General features: G+C 43.4%; 1 long non-coding RNA gene across 1 annotated transcript in view; it reads left to right on the forward strand.

Annotated features, from left to right (window-relative positions):
* The window catches only part of LOC114818221, a 33,671-nt gene extending 18,537 nt beyond the window's left edge, over positions 1–15,134 (forward strand). The window contains exons 2-3 of the long non-coding RNA XR_003766063.2: positions 4,996–5,067; positions 14,316–15,134. This is a non-coding gene — a long non-coding RNA (uncharacterized LOC114818221). The remainder of the gene's footprint in view (positions 1–4,995; positions 5,068–14,315) is intronic.
* Positions 15,135–21,190: the final 6,056 nt, after the last annotated feature.

Raw genomic sequence — 21,190 nt, forward strand, 5'->3', positions numbered from 1 at the left:
CCAGACATGTGGAGGAGTTGGGATTAGAACCCAGGACCTTCTGACCCCCAGGCCCAGGCTCTATCCACTAGGCCATGCTGCTTCCCAAAAGCAGAATAGGAAGACTAGGAACTAGGCAGTGAGATAAGGCAAGGGATGTAAATTTTGAAAAGGAACATCAAGAGGAAGAAGAAGGCAGGGTGGTGTCAAGGAAAGGAAGATGGCAACCCAGGTGAGGCACTCTTTGATGATAAGATTTAACTCAGAAATGGGGTGGGTTGTTTACCTGTCCCCATTCTCACAGCCTTGCAGTGGAACCTCCAAACATACAGCAGAGTGGAAGCCAGGTTTTGGGTTCAGGGAGGGAGTCCAGGAACGCAGAAAGCTCCTCAATCTCTAGGAAGGATCAGGGGAGATATGATGAGGGTTTACATGCAGATGTATGTACATCAGAAGGGTTTGGTCTAGCTGTGCAGGAAAGAGGCCCTATTTATTTCTCAGATTTCTAAAGCAACAAAATGCATTTCTAGTGTATACTATTTCTGATATTAATTACTATATTAATTATGATACTGTAGATACATACAGTGTATAAGGACAGGGCTAAGCCATTGGGTAAATACAAGATAATCAGATCCCCCACAATAAAGGAGGGAGGGAGATCAGGGATCTTACTGCTGTTTTATTCCCCTAACCATAAAGGGATTTTATTCCCCTCTCTCTCCCTCAAAACTGCGACTCTGCTGATCAAAACACTTGTCATATCCCACTTTTACTAATGCATTAGGCTCCTGGCTGACCTTCTTGCCTCCTGTCTATCCCCACTCCGGTCCATACTTCACTTTGCTGCCTGGATCATTTTTCTTAAAAAAAAAAAAAAAAAAGTTCAGTTCATAGCTTCCTTTTCCTCAATAACTACCAGGGGTTCCACATCCACCCCCACATCAAACAAATTCCTTACCATGGGCTTTAAAGCACTCAACCAGCTTGTCTGCTCACATCTTACCTCGCTGATATCCTACTTCAACCAAGTCTGCACACCTCACTCCTCTAATGCCAACTTACTCACTGTACCTCCATCTTGTCCAAACTGCCACTGACCTGTTGCACACATCTACCCAGTGACTTGACCTCAGACTCCCTCCCCCTCTATAAAAACAGAACACCGCACTTCCCACCTTCAAAGCCTTATTAAAACCATCTCTCCCTCAAATGACCTTCTCCTATATTTCCCCTTTTTCACTCCTTAATAATAATAATAATAATGTTGGTATTTGTTAAGCGCTTACTATGTGCCGAGCACTGTTCTAAGCGCTGGGGTAGACATAGGGGAATCAGGTTGTCCCATGTGGGGCTCACAGTCTTAATCCCCATTTTACAGATGAGGGAACTGAGGCACAGAGAAGTTAAGTGACTTGCCCACAGTCACACAGCCGACAAGTGGCAGAGCTGGGATTCGAACTCATGAGCCCTGACTCCAAAGCCCGTGCTCTTTCCACTGCGCCACACTGCTTCTCTGCTTCCTTCTGCCTCATCCATGCATTTGGATCTGTACCCTTAAAGCACTTATTATTCAGCCCACCCTCAGACCACAGCATTAATGTAAATATTCATATCTCCTCCTCTAGACTGTAAGTTCCTTGTGGGCAGGGAATGTGTCTACCAAAGCAGTTGTATTGTACTCTCCCAAGTGCTTAGTACAGTGTTCTGTACAGATAAGCATTCAAATACCACTGATTAATTTTACTTATAAGGAAAGTGGCAGCACAGAGGTTAAGTGACTTGCCCAAGGTCACCCAGCAGGCCAGTTCATAGCGGTCATTGCAACTGGCTGCCCCCTCTCTAATAGCAAAGATGCAATAGCATATGTTGACCACCCAAGACTACACAGAGCATCCAACAACAAAATCCCTGCCTTCAGCGCTTATGTATATATCTGTAATTTATTTGTATTAATATCTGTATTCCCATCTAGACTTTAAGCTCATTGTGGGCAGGGAACATGTCTGTTGTCATATTGTGTTCTCCCGAAAACTTCATACAGTGCCCTGCACACAGTACACACATTCAATAAATACGATTGAATGAATATACTCCAAACTTCAATGGACAACAATCTTGACAAACAGGATCTATTGCCACTTCTGTTTGGAATCTTTGAAATGCAAAAAGTACCCCATGGTACCACAGGCTAAAGTCTTTTTCTGAAGGGGACCTAAACATTCTCTCTTGAAACACAATGGGATGCTGCTCAAAGACTCAGTGAAATTAGAGGACACTGCTGAAAATATGGGAATTGAGAGGACTCCAGTAGACAAGGCAAACAGCGATGAAGAAAAAGTCACGTAGTGACCTGCCAGGCACGATAAATCTGAATTTGAAGCTAAGGATTAGGAGGAACCAGTGAAACAATTTTATGTTTAGAGAAACAATTTTATGTTTAGAGTTACCCTCAAACATGCCTATGACAGTAAATCTAAAGAAAAATATCTAGAAAAGCAAAGACAATTTGAAAATTTTAAAAACTGATTTTTTTTTTTGACAACTACTTATTAACCTGGTGGCAGTGTATCTTGGGAAAAGAGCATGGGCTAGGGGGTCAGGAAATTCAAATTCTACTCCTAGCTCTGCCATTGGCTTACTGAATAATCTTGGGATAGTCAACCTTTCTGGGCCTCAATTTTCTCACCTGTAAAACAAGGTTGCATTAGTTGCTCTTCCTATCTCTTAGAATGAGAGAGGACTGTGTGGGACATGGATTCTTTCTGACCAGATTTTTAATTCTTCAAGCATAAGGGGTCTTTAAAACTAATTAGCCTTCAAAACTGTGAATTTTATAAATACATATATATGTGTGTGCGCATGCAATAGGAGGGGTTAGTTACATAGATCATGTGCATATTTTGCTGCTTCATAGGCTTGCATGGCAAATAATGAAGTTTGAATTTTTTTCATTTACTCTGGCGGTTGTTCTTTGGTGAGTCACTTTAGGGCTGAAAGGGAACACCTCTATATCAAATGAAACCTAGGTGAGTCATCAAGTGCAATGTCTCTACAAGGAGGAATCCACAAATGGAAGCTACTGAAATTTAATCTCTGGAAGCACGTGCGCACACACAGACATGTTTAGACTGTGAGGCCGTCATTGGGAAGGGATTATCTATCTGTTGCCGAACTGTACATTGCAAGTACTTAGTACAGTGCTCTGTAAGCACTCAAATACTATTGAATGAATGCAGACACACACACGCCCACACACCCACGCACGTCCCACCCCCTTAATTTGTACAGGGAGAAATGCCCATGGTGAAGATATCCACACTTACATCTCTAATATCTTGGTGAATAGAAAAATCAGTGCAGGGAATCTGGAGGAACAGAAATTCTTCTCCTTCTGGAATTGAGTAGTGTTGGGAAGTGAAGAGTACTAGCATGCTAAGGTACACAACCCTGGCCTAAGTTAGGTTAAGGTGTAGCTGGTTGACCCAAGGAAGGCACATGTCTTAAAGCATTACTGGTCACAGATAGAAAGGCTAAGCTCTTGCAAGCCCAAATTTAGGCCTGCACCCAGAGAGAAAGAGTAGAAGGGAGAGAGGCAGAGGTAGAGAGAGACGAGGTGGGGGCGGGGATGGGTGGGTGGAGAAAAACTGAAGGGACAGAGAGGAAAGAGGGACAGAAAGAGAGAAAATGGTACATTTATACCACCATTTCTCGGCTAGAAAAATGAAATCACTTCCCTTTTCTCTGTGGCCACCACAGCATGGCAATCTGCCTTCACTGTTTCAAAACTATGATGACCTAATTCTCTCAATTTTGAACACAGTGCTCCCTCATCTCTTGAGTTTTGGTCAGATTTCTGCTTCTAACAATTCCACAGAAGAGCATCTATCAACTTTACCTGATGATATTATCAGAACTACTCTGATAATATCCTCACACTCAAAGGATTCCAGTAGTTACCTTACCATCACTTTGTAGCCTTGGAGAGAGAAGGTCAAACTTATTAACTATCTCTTCCTTATTTCTAAATTGAATGGACCTGAAGATGAAAGACATAGATAACTAATATGAGAGCCTATGAAGCAACTCAAGACCAATGCTTCCTGGAAATTCACAAAGCCCAGGTCAGATATTTCAGGTGCTTCTGTAAACTCACATTTTATTTTTAACTTGTCAGCAATTTTAGTGGTATAAACTTTCTTCGCCCTGGCTTTCTTACAAGGAGGCTCGTTTGTGAACAGCTCATGCAATCAATATATTGCAAACCAAGAGGCTAAGGATTCCTGTCTGAAGTTTTGCATGTTCCGTGTTCCCAGAAATATTGATGAAACTGCACTCAGCTTTCTTTGGCTCATTAATTGGAGTTTCCTTGACATCACTGCTACCCAACCTGGGCTCAAATCATTTCCGTTGGTCTGCCTGCCTTTTCTGTGTTGCCCCAGTTAGAGAGGCAAGTTTTGAGGAGACTTTCGGAAACCAAGAGTTCGCAAATGTCTGATGTTTGTGATACACAGTAAGCATATGGATGGCAGGACAGTCAAGAGGATGAGGTGATAGCACTGTCGTTTTTACAATCCCTTCTGCTTTAAATGGGTTCGTTCACTTTTGGAGGATGGCCAGATCATGGACGTTTTTCTCATTAGAATGGAGAGTGTGAGAGAGGGCCGAGTCAGCACGCATTCACCCACTCGATGGGGAGACATGAATGGATACTTGCCTGAAAGTCACTCTGCTCAGATTCTACTGGTTTTACTAAGGTGGTCAGATCCTATCATATTGGAAAAGCAAACCCTTTCTTTTTTTTCCTGCATTATAATGCTCTGGTGGTGGGGAATTTAAGTACCAACCCTACCCTAACCCTCCTCCTACAGAGTTCTATTTGCCTTAAGCCCAGTGAACCTCATGCCTAGGTGAAAATGAGGGTGGGAGAACTGTTCCTTCCTGCCTGGAGCCTGAGGAAATCTACAATGTCTTTGTGGCCTCCACCACCTTTTAATTGCCTATTTCATTCCTCAGCTCTGCATCTCACAGCTGAAGAGCTGAAAGAAAAGAGAAGAAAAGAAAAGAGAAGAAAAGAAAAAAAAGGAAGTAAGAAAAAAGAAAAGAAAAAACACTAGACTCAGTAACATCATTTCTGTCTGTGAAAAATGCTTTTTCCCCTCAATCATGCAAAAGGAGATGCTGATGGAAAATACTCCTGGGACTGATTTTGTCCCCTTATAAGGAGGAGACCAGTCAGTGAGGCCGCTTGGTACTTTGAAATTATTCCCTATCCGTCCTTCAATGCGTACCGTTTCCAACTAACCTAAACTTGATGGAAAATCACAGTCTGAATGATTTTCCAAGTCAGAGATTATTAAAACTCAGTGTGGGCTCATAGAACATGAGCACTTCATACTGACAGGACAGGTGTTGGTGTCTACGCTTGAAAACAAAACCAAATGCAAAGATGCCATGGGGTTGCTCCAAATCACCACTTGTATTTGGGAAGCCCAATTAGAGGTTAAATCCAAGACATGGCGATGCCCTTCAACAGGCAGCCAGAAAAGAAACTCAATCGTGTCTTTGGACCAATAAGATGGGAAAGCTACAGCGTGGCTCAGTGGAAAGAGCCCGGGCTTGGGAGTCAGAGGTCTTGGGTTCAAATCCCGGATCTGCCACTTGTCAGCTGTGTGACTTTGGGCAAGTCACTTCACTTCTCTGTGCCTCAGTTCCCTCATCTAAAATAGGGATTAACTGTGAGCCTCACATGGGACAACTTGATTACCCTGTATCTACCCCAGCGCTTAGAACAGTGCTCTGCACATAGTAAGTGCTTAACAAATACCAACATTATTATTATTACATTCAGAATAGGGACTTTAGGAGGGAAGGAAACAGTCATGACAAGGCCAACAGGGAGAGAAAATAGCCACCTGTGTGAGTCCAAACCCAGAAATGAGCTCAGGATCATATTTCTTGCCTTATTGGTCCCCTTCTTAGGCATCACCCTGTCCTTGCCCCACTTACTACTACTAGTAATGGATTATACTAAATATTTACTATACCCCAAGTGCTGGAGATAGAATATAATCAGATCAGACAGTTCCTGACCCACCTTGGACTCCCAGTTTAAGAGGTTGGGAGAATAGGCATTTCATCTCCATTTTACAGATGAGAACTCTGTGGCATAGAGAAGTCAAATGACTTACCCAAAAGTCACACAGTAGGCTAACAGAGGGGTCAGAACTAGAACTCAGGTCCCCTGATTACCAGTCTTGTGCTCTCTCCACCAGGCTACGCTCACTCACTCCTTTTACAAGATCCTACAGGAAAAGGCATTCAGAGCCGACCCCACGCTTTGTCAATGAAAACTGGGCCTTTTGATTCCTTCTTTCTGGGATTTAGGATGAAGCTTGACCAACCCAATCCTGGGAGGATTGGGAGACCTCAGCATGAGAACATCTGCGGGTGGTGGGCCACCAGAAGCGAGGATAGCTGGCCTACTCAGCTAGCCAAGCATCTTCAAATCTGCTCCTTCATCCACCTAATCCCAGAAATCCTCAGGTCACCCAGGGGCTCTTTGCATCTCCACATAGACAGGGGCAAGGACCATTTAACCACCAATTAATATTTCTTGGATTACAAGTGGTACCTTATCAGCTCTCTCCAGGCACCATTTTCTAATGGTCACTGGAATTCCAGTTTGGCAGCTGATGTTGTGTAGAGGATGGGAAATCTTCAAAGGAAATACTTTCCCTCTCTCTCCTTCCTCTTCCAAGTTAGTGAGCGCTCAGGACCGGCAACTTGGAAACTTGGATTCTAATCCTAGTTTGAACACGTTTGCTGTGTAACCTTGAACAGTTCACTGAACTTCTCTGGGCCTCAGTTTCCTCATTTGTAAAACAGGGCCTAAATACCTGTTCTCCCTCTCCCTTAGACTGTGATTCCCAGGTGGGGTAGGGACTGAGGCCCAGAGAAATGAAGTGACTTGCCCAAGGTCACACAAAAGGCACGTGGCGGAGCCAGGATTTGACACTAATCTCACCTCCTTCAAGAGGCCTTCCCAGACTGAGCTCCTCTTCTCCCTCTACCACCCCCCCTTCACCTTTCCACAGCTAAACCCTCTTTTCCCCCTTTCCCTCTGCTCCTCCCCCTCTCCCTTCCCATCCCCTCAGCACTGTACTCGTCCGCTCAACTGTATATACTTCCATTACCCTATTTATTTTGTTAATGAAATGTACATCGCCTTGATTCTATTTAGTTGCCATTGTTTTTACAAGATGTTCTTCCCCTTGACTCTATTTATTGCCATTGTTCTTGTCTGTCCGTCTCCCCCGATTAGACTGTAAGCCCGTCAAATGGCAGGGACTGTCTCTATCTGTTGCCAACTTGTTCATTCCAAGCACTTAGTACAGTGCTCTGCACATAGTAAGCACTCAATAAATAAATACTATTGAATACACTAGGTCCTTTTGATTCCTGGGCCTGTGCTCTATCCACTAAGCCATGCTGCTCGGGCCCCAGGGTCTAAAATGAATCTGGGGTAGGGAAAGAGGAATTACAATGAGACTCATTATGTGTAAAGTGGAAGGAAATGGAAAATGGGACATCAATTATTAAGGCATTCTAGTGATTGTGGGCAAATGCTATGGGAGAGAGCTAGTGGCAGCTGCTTAAAGGTTTGGTAGGATTTTTTGCAGGGGGAGAGGTGAGAGTCTGGGTTTTAAGAATTTTTTTTTTCCTTTGGTTTCCTGAATTTAAATGTAAATGTCAGTTTCCAAGTGTTTTGGGTGGGTCAGTCCAATAACACTGGGGCCTTTAATTGAAACTTGCATAAGACTACAAGGTTTGGTCCTAGTTGTGCAGAAACATTCAGATAACCCATTTCAATTCTAGGCGGTATAGTGCTCCCTGGTGACTGTGCAGAAAGTCAATGCTGGAAAAGTTAAGTACTCTCATTACCCATTCCATGGATCTACGCGGAATGTAAAAGGCTTCTGCTCAGCTCAAAAGGAAGAGGAGAGTTGGTTAAGGAGAAGGCAGAAAAAAGGATGTAGGGAAAAACAACAATGGAGCTGAACTTAGCCCCCAAAGTAAAGCGCATCTTTTAGCTCAGTGATCATCCAATTTATGACCGTCATTATCTGTGAGGTAGAATTTCCTTTATCCAGTTGCATATCCTCGTAAGCCTTCCAGAATGTCAAGAGGGAGAGCTGAACTGCTGTAGTGATTAACAACCAACCAATCCCGGCCAATGAATCCTGTGGAGAGTCCCTCAGTGGGCTAGGTCAGTCAGCACAATGCTGAATCCCCTTGGACTTGGAAGGAGGGAGCAACTTTATTTGCCAAGCATTTTATAGTGAGATAATAATCATGGTATTTAAGCACCTATTATGTGTCAAACACTGTTCTAAGCCCTGGAGTAGATACCAACGTAAATCAGGTCAGACACAGTCCCTGTCCCACACAGGACTCACAGTCTGAGTAGGAGGGAGAACAGGTATTGAATCCCAATTTTTCAGTTGAGGAAACAGGCACAGAGAAGTGTCTTGCGCAAGGTCCGTGACAGACAAGCTGCAGAGCAAGGATTAGAACTCTGACTCCCAGCCCGGTGCTCTCTCTATTAGACCATGCTGCTTGTTTGTTGTTTCTGTGGCAATCTTGTGAAGTGATCAGCATTCCCTTAATTATTCTCCAGAAAAAAATAAAAAAATAACAAGGTCCCAGTTACAGAGGTAGAAATAAAAATGTGCCTAAACACCGTACAGGCTGAATGGAGAGCAGAAAGTGGACCTAAGGGACCCTGTGTTTGAATGACACTTTAGTTCGTCTGTCCTTATGAAGGGGGATTTCTTTCCAAACAATCCAGAGATCTAGCGGCACACCATCCAAAAATAACAGCAGGTTCAAAGAGATTTGGACAAATTCAAAAAAAAGTTCATAAAGGATTACTAGAAGGAAAGTTAAGGATGATTAGTAGTCCATCATTAACCATGAGGATGGATGCCCAGCAGAGAGCGACTATCAGAGAACTCCTTTATTAATCAGTGGTATTTCCTGAGCACTTACTGCATGCAGAGCACTGTACTAAGTGCTTGGGAGAATACAACAGTTGGTAGACACGTTCCCTACCCACAACAAGCTTACAGTCTCTCAGACACAGAAACCTGGGCTGCGTAATGGCCTTGCTAATGGTCTAAGGTAAAACTCAATTTTCGAAATACCTGGAATACCACAGGGATATCCCCATGACCACTCAAAAGGCAAGAATACTTCATTTCCAAAGTGTTGGCTATTTGTTTCACCTCTGCCCAGACACTCAACATGTGTGTTCCATAGCTGTACCCCCCCCAAAAAATCATCCTCAGTGTAAAGTCACTGGCATCTCCCTCATGGAGTCCAGTAAATACGAGTGAGGGGAATCCAATTCCTTCAGCTTAAATCCCAGACTGTCACATCTCCCAAGAGGAAAGATCCCTACCCAACACAGACAATTTTAGCCAAGATTACACCCTCCATGCCACCTGCCCCCCATGATACCTCAGAAAATCTGATTTTAACTCTCCATTCAGTATTCTGCTGAAAGAGTCTGGGCCTCTTTTTTTTTTTTTTTTTGAATCGAAGAACCACTTGTGAAAACACACCAGCGTTTCAGCCTACTGCCGAAACCCTCAAGAGAGCAGCCTATTTGAAATCCAGAAACATAGGCTATCCCATTTGTACCTTTTCTATTGACATTTCTGACCTCCCTGAAAGGTAGAAATTAAGTTTTGCAATAAAATGATTTTCCAGGCTCAGATTGGAAGGTGATACTTGTATTAGGAGACGGGGCACCTAAACGCCCTCCTCGCTCACTAGCATGACCTCCCCTGAAATCTCTAGGATCTCAATGAGATTTCATGCCAGCGTCTGGAGGCTGGGGCTGAGCCAGGCCACAATTTCAGTCAGTGATACAGTAGATGAAACTCCAACTTGACAGCACCATGATTAAATAACTCCAGTGTGTTTAGCTGCAGTTTTGAATAGAGAACAAAAAGTAAACAAAGGTTTTCAGCAATGTAATCTACTCCTGTAAAGATGGAGTGAACTGGCTACTACTTCAGCAATTATGTGTGAATTGAGGGAAGATAGGGAGGAGCCAGAAAATAGGTTGAGAGAGGTAGAGTTCTCCCATCTGGAATCGACAAACTCTCAGCTGGCCATGCCACAGGGTAGCTCTGAAACTCCTGGGATGCACTTTTTTACTTAAAGTTTTGTTAAGTACTTCCTTAAGCAAGTTATATGAGAAAGAACTGATCAATCACTAGAATATACTGAGCTCTTACTTTGGGGAGTCCACTGTACTAAGGGGTTGGGAGAGTGCAAGATATTTGCTAGGCACTATACCTACCCTCAAGGAGCTTAAAGTCTGAAAGGGGAAACAGAACTTAAAGGTAAGGGAAGCAACCGAGCATAAGATCAGTACTGCCTAGTGGAAAGACCATGGGCCAGGCAGAGGACCTGGGTTCTAATCCTAGCTCCACCACAAGCCTGCTGCATGACCTTGGGCAAGTCACAACTTTTCTGAGCCCTAGTTACCTCATCTGTATAATGGGTATTCAATACCTGTTCTCCTTCCTATTAAGACTTTGAGCGCTGTGTGGGCCAGGGACTCTCTCTGACCTGATCATGTTCAATCTTTCCCAGGGCTTGGAACAGTACTTGACATAAAGCACTGCCTAGTACATAGTAAGTGCTTAAATATTATTATTATTATAAATTCTGGGGAAGGGAGAGAATGCCCAAGTGCTTATGGGGTGAGAGGGATGACAATGCAGCCCTGGAAGGCTATCTGGAGGAGATATGATTGCAGTAGGGTCCTGGTAAGGTTCAGAACCAGTACTGAGTAAAGCCAAGCTGCAGAGAAAGGGATGAGGTGGCAACCATGATGTCCAGGACCTTTGTCAGTGGTGGTCTCAGCGTATGGGATGAAAATCCTGAGACCCATCCAAACTCCCATACCAACTTTATACTACAATTATATCAGTCATAGTTACTGAGTGCTTACTGTATGCAGAACAATGTACTAAACACTAGGGAGAGTAGACACATTCCCTCCCCACAGTGAGCTTACAGTCAAGAGTGGAGGACAGACGTTAATATAAATAAATTATAGTTACAAACGGAAATACTGTGGGGCTGATGGAGGGTGAATACAGGGTGGAAATACAAGTGCAAGGATGACCAGGAGGAGAGTGAGAGGAGAAAAGAGGACTAAGTTGGGCAAGACCTCTTGGAGGAGGTGTGCTTTTAATAAAATTTTGAAGGTGGAGAAAGTGATCGTTTGTCAGATAAGAAGCTGAAGGGCATTCCAGGCCAGAGGCATGACATGAACAAGGAGTCAACGGTGAAATAGACAAGATTGAGGTACAATGAGTAGCTTGCCAACAGAGGAGGGAAGTGTTCAAGCTGGGTGGTAGTAGGAAGTCAGGGAGGTAAGGTAGGAGGAGGCAAGGTTATTGAATATTTTAAAGCTTAAGGAGGGAATTTCTGTTTGATCAGGAGGTGGACTGGCAACCACTGGAGGTCCTTGAGGACTGGGGAAACATGGACTGAATGATTCTGTAGAAAAATTACCTGAGCAGCAGAGTGAACTATGGATTAAAGTTGGGAGAGACAAGAGACAGGGCTGGCTTAGCCCACTGACCTACACTTAATAAATTACTATTATGTACACTGATGGCCATGAGGGAAGAGGAAGGATGGTTTATAACAGTGTTCTAAGACGTAAGGTTTTGGTTGAATGGAATGGTCTAACACAGACGGTTTGATTTTACCCTGGCAGCCCAAGAAGCTAGTGGTCCTCTGTATCTTAGAGAAAGGTAGTAGTTACAGCATTTTGAGTAGGGAGGCAGCAAGGCCTAGTGGATAGAGCACGGGCCTGGAAATCAGAAGGAGCCAGGTTCCAACCCCAACTCCATCACTTGTGTGCTGTGTGATCTTGGGCAAGTAGCTTCACTTCTCTGCTATCTTCACTTCTCTGCTATCTGTAAAAGGGAGATTAAGATTGAGTCCCATGAGGGACAGGGGCTGTGCCCAACCTAATTTGCTTGCAACCACCCCATCGCTTAGAACAGTGCCTGGCACATAGTAAGCTCTTAACACAATTATTATTATTAAGGACTTAGTACAATAGAATCAGAAAACACATGCTCTGACCATGTTAACAAAGTGTTTTAAACTCTCTCCAACATGCCTCAGGAGCACTGTATTTTTTTTTGAAGCACCTTTGCACTGAAGATGTAGATAAAGTGGATGAGAAACAGAGGAGAGAGACAGAAACTATTAGCAGCATAGCATCATCAACAAATTGGACCTATGCTATCGAAATACTCAGAAGACAAATGCCAAAGGAAAAGAACTATGGTCTAGAGAGTCTGTTAAGAGGATGCTTAAGAAAGGAGATGTATCGAAGAGCAGATCATTCATTTTAGGGGGCACAGGAGAACAGTGGCCCAGGGGAGAAGTGACATTGGGGATGTTATACTCTCAGCTGCCCATGAAGCACATAGGGCATCTCAATACACTGCTGGGCCCTGCTAAATGTGCCCCTATCTCGACCCCCAAGTGATGACCTTGACCCAGCCTAGCCCAGCTCATCCCAATTGCATCCACTCCCTCCTGATTCTGTCCCCAGGCAAACAACACTGCTAAAAGAAACTTCTGTTACCTTGCCCCCCAAGATGCTTCCTGGAGAATGTACTAGTAATGGATCCACAGGCACAGTAAATTAAGCAGATTCCCAAGGAGGGAAAATTCCATCCTTAATTCTACATCCCAGAACACAAACACAGAGGCTATGGTAAGCCTCGCTACACTAGCGGAAGGGGAATTTCTGTTTCAGTTGGGATAGCTTTAACCCTAAACGTATCCTTTTCAAGACAGATTGGGTACCCCTTCATTTATTACTTTTCTAAGTTGTATATCTCTACCCACTATGGCATTTATTATTAAGTGTTTACTATGTGTTAAGGGCTAGGATAAAGATATGTTTCCTTTGACCAGTCGAGTCTTAGTCTGAAGTTTCAGACTATAAACTTCTCAAATGATAGCTGCAACGAGTTACACCCTAACCACATTTTCATGTTTCCTGTGGCCTGTCATTCCTTGAATCACAAAGGTTAGTGATAAAATAATACTTCCTTGTAAAAGATCCAATTAGTTGGAACAAGCTGAATGGAGTCGTCATTGATTGTTCAGAGGCTTGAAAATTGACTTGGTAAATCTCCACATGTAACGCTGTGATTTTACACAAATTATTTTAGTTTTTCACCTTAATCCGGCAAGTAGTCCAGCAAAGTTTTGCAAGGTGTTTTTTATTCTCCTTATTACATTATTAAAAATCAGATCCACAAATCCCAAAGTGAACCAACTTTGGGGAAGCAGAATGGCCTTGTGGAATGAGCACAGGACCGGATGTCCGGAGGCTGCTGGCCTGCTGTGTCATCTTGGACCAAATAACTTAAATTCTTTGTGCCTCAGACCCCTCATCTGTAAAATGCAGATGCTATACCTATTCTCCCTTCTTCTGAGACCATGCACCCCATTTAGTGTCAATAATGGTATTTATTAAGTGTGCCAGGAACTGTAGTAAGCACTGGGTTAATCCAGTCAGAGTCCCGGTCCCATACTGGACTCGAAGTCTAAGCAGGGTAGAAACAGGAATAAAATCCTCTGCTTCCGAGCTTACTGTATTGCGTTTACACAGTGTCTGTCCATCAGTTGGTGGTATTTATTGAGCACTTACTATGCAGAGAGCACTGTACTGTGCTTGGGAACATACAACACAATTGGAAGATGTGATCCCTGACAGAAAGGGATCAGACTCTAAACGGGGAGACAGACACTGAAGTGGATTAGGGATAAGGGAATTAATAGATTATAAGAATATTTACATCAGTACTGTGGAGCAGGGGGTGAATAACAAAGTATATAAAGGGCACATAGCCACAGTCATAGGTCAAGGGGGAAGGCCAAAAGGGGAAATAAAGGGCTTAAGCTGGGAGGGCTTAGCACATAGTAAGAGCTTAAGTGACAGGAACATTTTCGTTTAAAAGATTGCATTATTTAAAGCCCTGCACCCAGTCAGAAAATTGGCAGCTTGGAAGTCTTGTTTCTGACTTCTCTGACTTTCATTGCTTCCTCACGCAGTGCTCCCACTGCCCCGCTCCCAGCTCGTGGCTGGCTAATGAGCGTGCTCTATCTGCCAGGAGAAAAAGTGCAGTGGTCGGGAAGTACAGGAAGGAATCTTAGGTGATGTCTGCATGTTTCCAAATGTCAATCTGAAACTTCATGGATTTTCTTTGTTTGGTTAGTGTCTTTCTACAGATGGATTGCAGGGAATGTAAAGAAGAGTGCCAGTGAGAGGCATTCATTTCTGAACTCACTGTTTTTACCAGCTTGGAAGCAGGAGCGGATTTGAAAGTGCACTGGTGCTTAAACAGGACTGAAGACTACTCTTATTTGTATTCCCCTGCCGTGCGCACACACAAGAAGACATACAGATGATTAAGAACCCCTTTTCAGAATCAGCAAAGCATATGAATTGTCAGTTACCCGGAAGATGGAGTTTATATAGACCAGCCTGGATCCAGCAGGCCCTTCACACAACCAAGGTCTTTGGCATCTTAGGTTCAATATTGCCACTGAACTCTTCAACCTAAGCAGAATGTCATACTATGTTGCAAGGACAAACGAAGATAGACAGCCAAATCAAGTAAGTGGGCATGCAGGCTGAACTGAAGGAAATATTGAAGTTTCTGACTTCTTCAGGGGTTGTGAACTCTGGATTTTCCACAGGCGACATGTATGACTTCTAAAGCAGTTTCAACAAAACCACCTGCCATACACAACATTTCATGGCCCGTCAAAGTCACCAGTGGGTTCTACATCACTCCAAAAACTGCTACCGTAGACAATGGAGAAAACAAACCAGTGCTTAAGGCTGGGTACCAAATGCAAAACCTACCCAAGGGGCAATCTCTTGAGTTTAGTAGTTACATCTCCCTACATTAATAAAAATGTCACTAGGGGGACCAATTTTTTTTTAGGACATTTGTGTAGCACTTTATGTCTTTCAAGCACTGTATTAAGTGTTGGGGTGGATACACAGTCCGCCACGTACCTCCCAGTCAACTCCCATTTTATAGTTGAGGTAGACATAGAGGAAGTGAAGTGATTTGCCCAAGGTTACACAGCACACAAGTAAAGGAGTCAGGATTAGAACACAGGTCCTTTATGACTCCAGGCCCTTGCTCTATCCACTAGGCCACTCTGCTTCTCACGGTAATGTGAACGTACATGCTGTTTAAATGGAAATCTGGGTATTTAGCTCAACAATCCAGCATGAGAGTGGGAGAGAGCAATTGAAGGTATTACTGAGCACTTAATGTGCACTGCATTGTACTGAGTGCTGGGGACAGTTTATTAAAACAAAGTAGGTAGACATGGTCCATGCCCACAAGGAATTTACATTCCAAAGAAACGATGCAACACAAGGCTCAGAGGTTGAGTTCTTGGATAAATAATAGAGCACAGACATAATGAACTTGCTGAACTACTCATAATTTTTATATGAAAGCAAAGGTGATACCAGGCAATGTTATTTAAAAAGAAGATGGCAATAATTTTCTGAAGACAGAACGAGTTTACGTGATACCACTCAGGAAAATATAGGCCTCTCATGAAGACATAAATATTCTTGTACCCTAAGACTGTAAATTCACTGGGGCAGGGAACATGTCTACCAACTCTGTCATTCTTATACTGTTCTCTCCCTAACACTTAGTACAGTGCTCTACACACAGTCAGCACTCAGTAAATACAAATGATTACCTTGAGGGCAAAGTCTGTTTCACTTCTGTTGAACAATAATAATAATAACAAGTGTGGTAATCGTTAAACCAATTACCATGTGCTAATATGGTATTAAGACTTGGGTAGTTAAAAGATTATCAGGTCCCACATGGGGCTCACACTCTAGGAGGCAAAACGGGTACTGAATCCTTATTTTGCAGATAAGGGAACTGAGGAGAAGTTGAGTGACTTGTCCAAAGTCACACAGCAGGTATGTGTCAGATTCGGGATTAGAACACAGGTCCTCTAATCCCCCGGCCTGTGTGCTCTTTCCACTAGGCACACTGTTTCTGAAGGTTAATGTTCCCAAGTGACTAGTTCACTACACCCAGTAAGTGCAGAGTCAGTGTTATAAGAGCTTGACTTTGGGATTTTGGGAGTCATTGGAAAACTGAATCCATAAGCCCAGCACAAAAAGGACTGTTGAAACATTATACTTCCGTGATTTATGCCCCCAGCCAGGATACTATCTAAATGCAGCTGGCACTCAATTAATTTTGTTGACATGAATTAGTGAACAAATACACGACTAAGATATTATTGAAAAGATCACCAGGCAAGGGATGCATGTGGTGGTACTCTCAGCAAGCCAGACAAGGAAGAGCGGGAGCCTGCAGATCTACAGATGATATCACCAGAACGAAACAAGCAAGGCTCCAGAGCTAACCTTATTTCTTTCTGAATCTTAGATCTTCCTTTCTGGATCAACACAGCCTACTATCAAAATGACAAGTTCTAGGGAAGATGATAAAGCCAGGTGAACCTTCATACCCAATGGAGGTAGAGTCCCATTTATCAGAGTTTAATTGAAAACATCGCTCTTCCAGTGCCAACCCTCCCCATCTCCTCGACCCCTACTCAGAGATACCAAAACTGGGCTGAACCCTCATCACTTCAGCCCTCTGGGCACTGATCTCCCTCTGTACTTCCCACTGGAATATACAAAGCATTCCCCTATCTTTTATATGGAAGGGAGTGAGCGTTACAAAAAGCGTCATCTTCAGACAGTTTTAAACTGTCACACATTACAAATTTCAATTGCACTACATCATGCATTTGATAAAGTTGGAGGCCCTGTAGCTATTTCAGGCTTCCCTTTTTATTGCGTTCAAATGATAGAAGAAAAATGCTCATTCATTCCATGAGATTTATTGAGCACTTTACTGTGTGCAGAACACTGTACTAAGCCCTTGGGAAAGTACAATATAGCAATAACCTGAGATTCCTTTCTATGTCCTCAAGCAGGAGAATGATCCCGAACTTTTGGTTGATGACATTATGACTTTTGGAGTTTATAATACTAGCAATAGGTTCCACTGCCCTTCCTGGGTTATGCCTGTTCCCTAATAACGTACCAAATCTAAGCAAAAGTAATCAAATTTCCCTCTACTTGGGCTGGAGGTTGAGATTCAATAAAAAGTTGAAACCTGCAGGGAACTAGATGACCAGTTTACTGTGCGGGAGTCTAATTTTTTGATTTCTGCTGCAGGTAGGCAAACAAAATATTTAAATTAACTCTACCCACAAAATGCCTGGGGTTGAATAGCCCTGCAGAAACATGAAGCACCCCAAATGAAGTGTTTCACATGTTAGTTTCATCTCACTTCCTTGCTCATTTCCCCAAACTGCCTGCAGAAGGGAAAGATAATCAGCATCTCCACAGCTGTGGACAATTCATAAGGAGACAGTTAGCTCCTCTTAAGCAACGTCAATTCATTTTCAGATTTCTGCAGAATACACGGAGCTGACCTAAATCTCATCATTATGGCTGCTTGTTCTCTCTCTAGTTGTACGTTCCTCTCATTACCATATGGTTTTGCTTCTGATTTCTCATTCCCAGACTGATGCGTGGAGGTTGGATGGGGACAGACACGCATGCATTTATTCAACACTCGCCTCACCTCAGTCACCTACAATCTAAGATGCCACAGTGGAGATGCCATCAATTATAGAAGGGAGGAGGAGCCGGAGTCCGGCTTCTTACAATCGACTGCCAAGGTACGCTTCGCAGTTTAAAGTCGTCCTCCTTTTAATCCTGAGGATTAGGTGTGCATTTAGTTGGAGAGAACAGAGGTATGTGTGCATCCTGACAGTGATGGAAAGCCACCTGAAACCAGCGACAAGTCAGGAAGCTGGTTAGTGGCTGATAGCCTCAATAAAACCCATCTAATGCAATTTGGCAAGTGTGATTTCATGCTTTACATGACAGACCACCGCCCCCCACCCTCCCATCAGCCTGACAGAAATCTGCATCAATTTATCAGGCTAAAACCGTTTTTCCAAGTTTCCCGCTAGTTGTTACCTCATATCCTCTAGCACCTGGGTTGTGAGTCAGGTATTAAATGAAGAAGAAACATGTTCTCTTCTCCGATCTAAAAGAAATACACTCCCTTAAACACATTGGCCTTTTGAAAAGAGTATGGTCCTGGGAGTGACCCTGGCTCTGCCGTGTGACCTTGGGCAAGTCACTTCAATTCTCTGTGCCAGTTACCTCATCTGTAAAATGGGAATGATATCTGATCTCCCTCCCAAATAAAAGACTGTGAGCCCCATCTGGCACAGGTACTGTGCCTAGCCTGACTTTCTTGTATCTACCTCCAAAGCCTTGGCACACAGTAAGTCCTTAAATACTATTAATAATAAAAAAACTACACACACTATACAATCAGTTATCCTGACACCCTGAGAGTAATCCTGAGTTGGGTCAGAATCCTTTTCATCTCTCCTCTGCTATTCAGATACCCTGACCTCAGGTGATGGCTGGCCATGGCTTGGACCAGTGGGTGGATAGTGCCCGGCACTGAGTCACTGAAAGCGAGCAGGACGACCCAGGATAACTCCATTGTGGAACAGTTCTCATGGGTCTGTACAGGACTCAGTGTTAATTCCAGTCAGACACTGATATTTATTGAGCACTTACTGTGTGCAAAGCACTGTACTAATAATAATTATGTTGGCATTTGTTAAGCACTTTCTATGTGCAGAGCACTGTTCTAAGCACTGGGGGAGATACAGGGTAATCAGGTTGTCCTATTGAGGCTCTCAGTCTTAATCCCCATTTTACAGATGAGATCACTGAGGCACAGAGAAGTGAAGTGACTTGCCCACAGTCACACAGCTCACAAGTGGCAGATATGGGATTTGAACCCACAACCTCTGACTCCCAAGCCTGGGCTCTTTCCACTGAGCCATGCTGCTTCTTTAAGTGCTTGGGAGAGCATACTACAATAGAGTTGGTAGACATGACCTTCAAGAAGCTAATCTAGTCTGGGAGACAGATATGAAAGTAAATTATAGATTGGGGAAGCAATTTATAGGCCCAGGCACTAATGCTCCGCCAACTCTCCAGACAAACCGTATGGCCTAGCTTAACCCAGTTTTCTTCAGGTAAAAAATACCACCAAAACAATGCCGTTACCTACAAGCGTCAGTTTAAAAGATCTTCCCTATCTACAGCTGCTCCTCTCTCCCAGAAACTTGATCGATTCCTCCACTCACCTTTCTCCAAAAGACAATCCCCTTTTAAGGCTCTCTGAAGATCCCAAGCCATAGAGAGGAGGCCATATGCATAGATGTTAGCTTACAATCCTTGGATCCAAGTGTTTTCACCAGAGGCCTTCCAATCAACCTTATATCCTCCAAGTGAGCTGGGCTCATGGAAGTTCATTTCTGGGTGTCCAAGAATTCAGCTTACCTCCACTCTGCCTCACTGTTAATGGTTCACTGTTAACCACTGTAACCACTGTTAATGGTTGGCTGAGAAGGGCCAGGGAAAGAAGGGAGACAAGGGGAGAACAGGAAGGAAGACATGTCCATCTGATCATTTTTTCTGCCTGAAGCAGAGAAAGCCCATACTAGTTACCTTCCATCAAGTCTTATTATGTGTCAACTGCTGCTTTAAGTGCTAAGGAAGACATATGATGAACAGGTTGGACAGAGTCCCTGTCCTACGTGAGGCTCACATTCTAAAGAACAGAGAACTGGTATTGAATCCCCACTTTGCAGTTGAGGAAAGAGGCACAGAGAAGTTCAATGATTTGCCAAAGATCCCACAGCAGACAAGTGGCAGAGCTATGTGTCCCATGTTCTCTGACTCCCCAGGCCCATACTCTTTCCACTAGACCATGCTGCTTCTCATCTGTAAAATGTGGATCAAAGATCTAGTTCTCCCTTCTAGACTGTGAACCCATGTGGGATAGGGACTCTGTTCCATCTCCTTATAATGTATCTACACCAGTGGGTGACATATAGTAAGAAATTAAATACAATTATAATTATTGAAGATTACAATGGACAGTGAGATCTTATCCAAGTGTGGGGACCTGCCTGAAAAGACAAAAGTCAAAGTCTACCTTTTCTACCATGGATAACAAAAGTCACCATTGCCACACTGGGCTCCTTTAATAATAATAATGTTGGTATTTGTTAAGCGCTTACTATGTGCCGAGCACTGTTCTATGCACTGGGGGAAGATAGAGGGTAATCAGGTTCTCCCACTTGGGCCTCACAGTCTCCATTTTACACATGAGGTAACCGAGGCACCGAGAAGTGACTTGCCCAAAGTCACACAGCTGACAGGTGACGGAGCCGGGATTAGAACCCTCGACCTCTGACTCCTAAGCCCATGCTCTTTCCACTGAGCCACGCTGCTTCTCTAGAGTCTGCCTCCGTGATCGAATCATTCTGGGGAGAGCAGCTAACCCCATCTTTTCCTGCCCACTAGGCTGGTCCATCTGCTTGCATTGTCCCTTAAATCTCTCTCTCTCTCTCATTGTTTGAGATTGGTAGTTAGCCTGTCTTTAAATCACTGATTCTGCCCTCGCAGTTATAAATAACTGCTGAATTTGAGTCACTCTTTTCTGTTTCGGGGGAAAGCTGTAGGAGGGTCCTCTCCAAAGAATTTTGGGCTAGAATTATCATTTGATCCCGATCACTAATATCCCATCATGCTTCTTTGTATTTTAGCATGCCTTAGCTAAATATACACCCAACGGAGCAAAAAATATAACCACTTAGTGCCTGATTTGAAATATTTGGACACTTATAATTTGAATCCCATTGTTACTTCAAGTTGACTTCCCCATTGCGTGAAGATTGCTTTTTACATTCCTATTTACATATTATTTGCATACCAGTAAATACCACTGATTGATTGATTACATCCCCTTATTTGTTAGACTTTTCCTTTGCAGTGTCCCTTCTATTTTAGCAGGCCACCCTGAAATACCTGGAAGCAAGCTGCACAATTAACTTCTTTTCCATGGCAGGGAGATACAACTCTAACACAAACATGGACATGTCTCAGAGAGCTACATAAGCAAATATTTTTATGTCT

This window comes from Ornithorhynchus anatinus, chromosome 18 (genome assembly GCF_004115215.2).
Source record: "Ornithorhynchus anatinus isolate Pmale09 chromosome 18, mOrnAna1.pri.v4, whole genome shotgun sequence".
In the NCBI taxonomy this organism is placed as follows: domain Eukaryota; kingdom Metazoa; phylum Chordata; class Mammalia; order Monotremata; family Ornithorhynchidae; genus Ornithorhynchus; species Ornithorhynchus anatinus.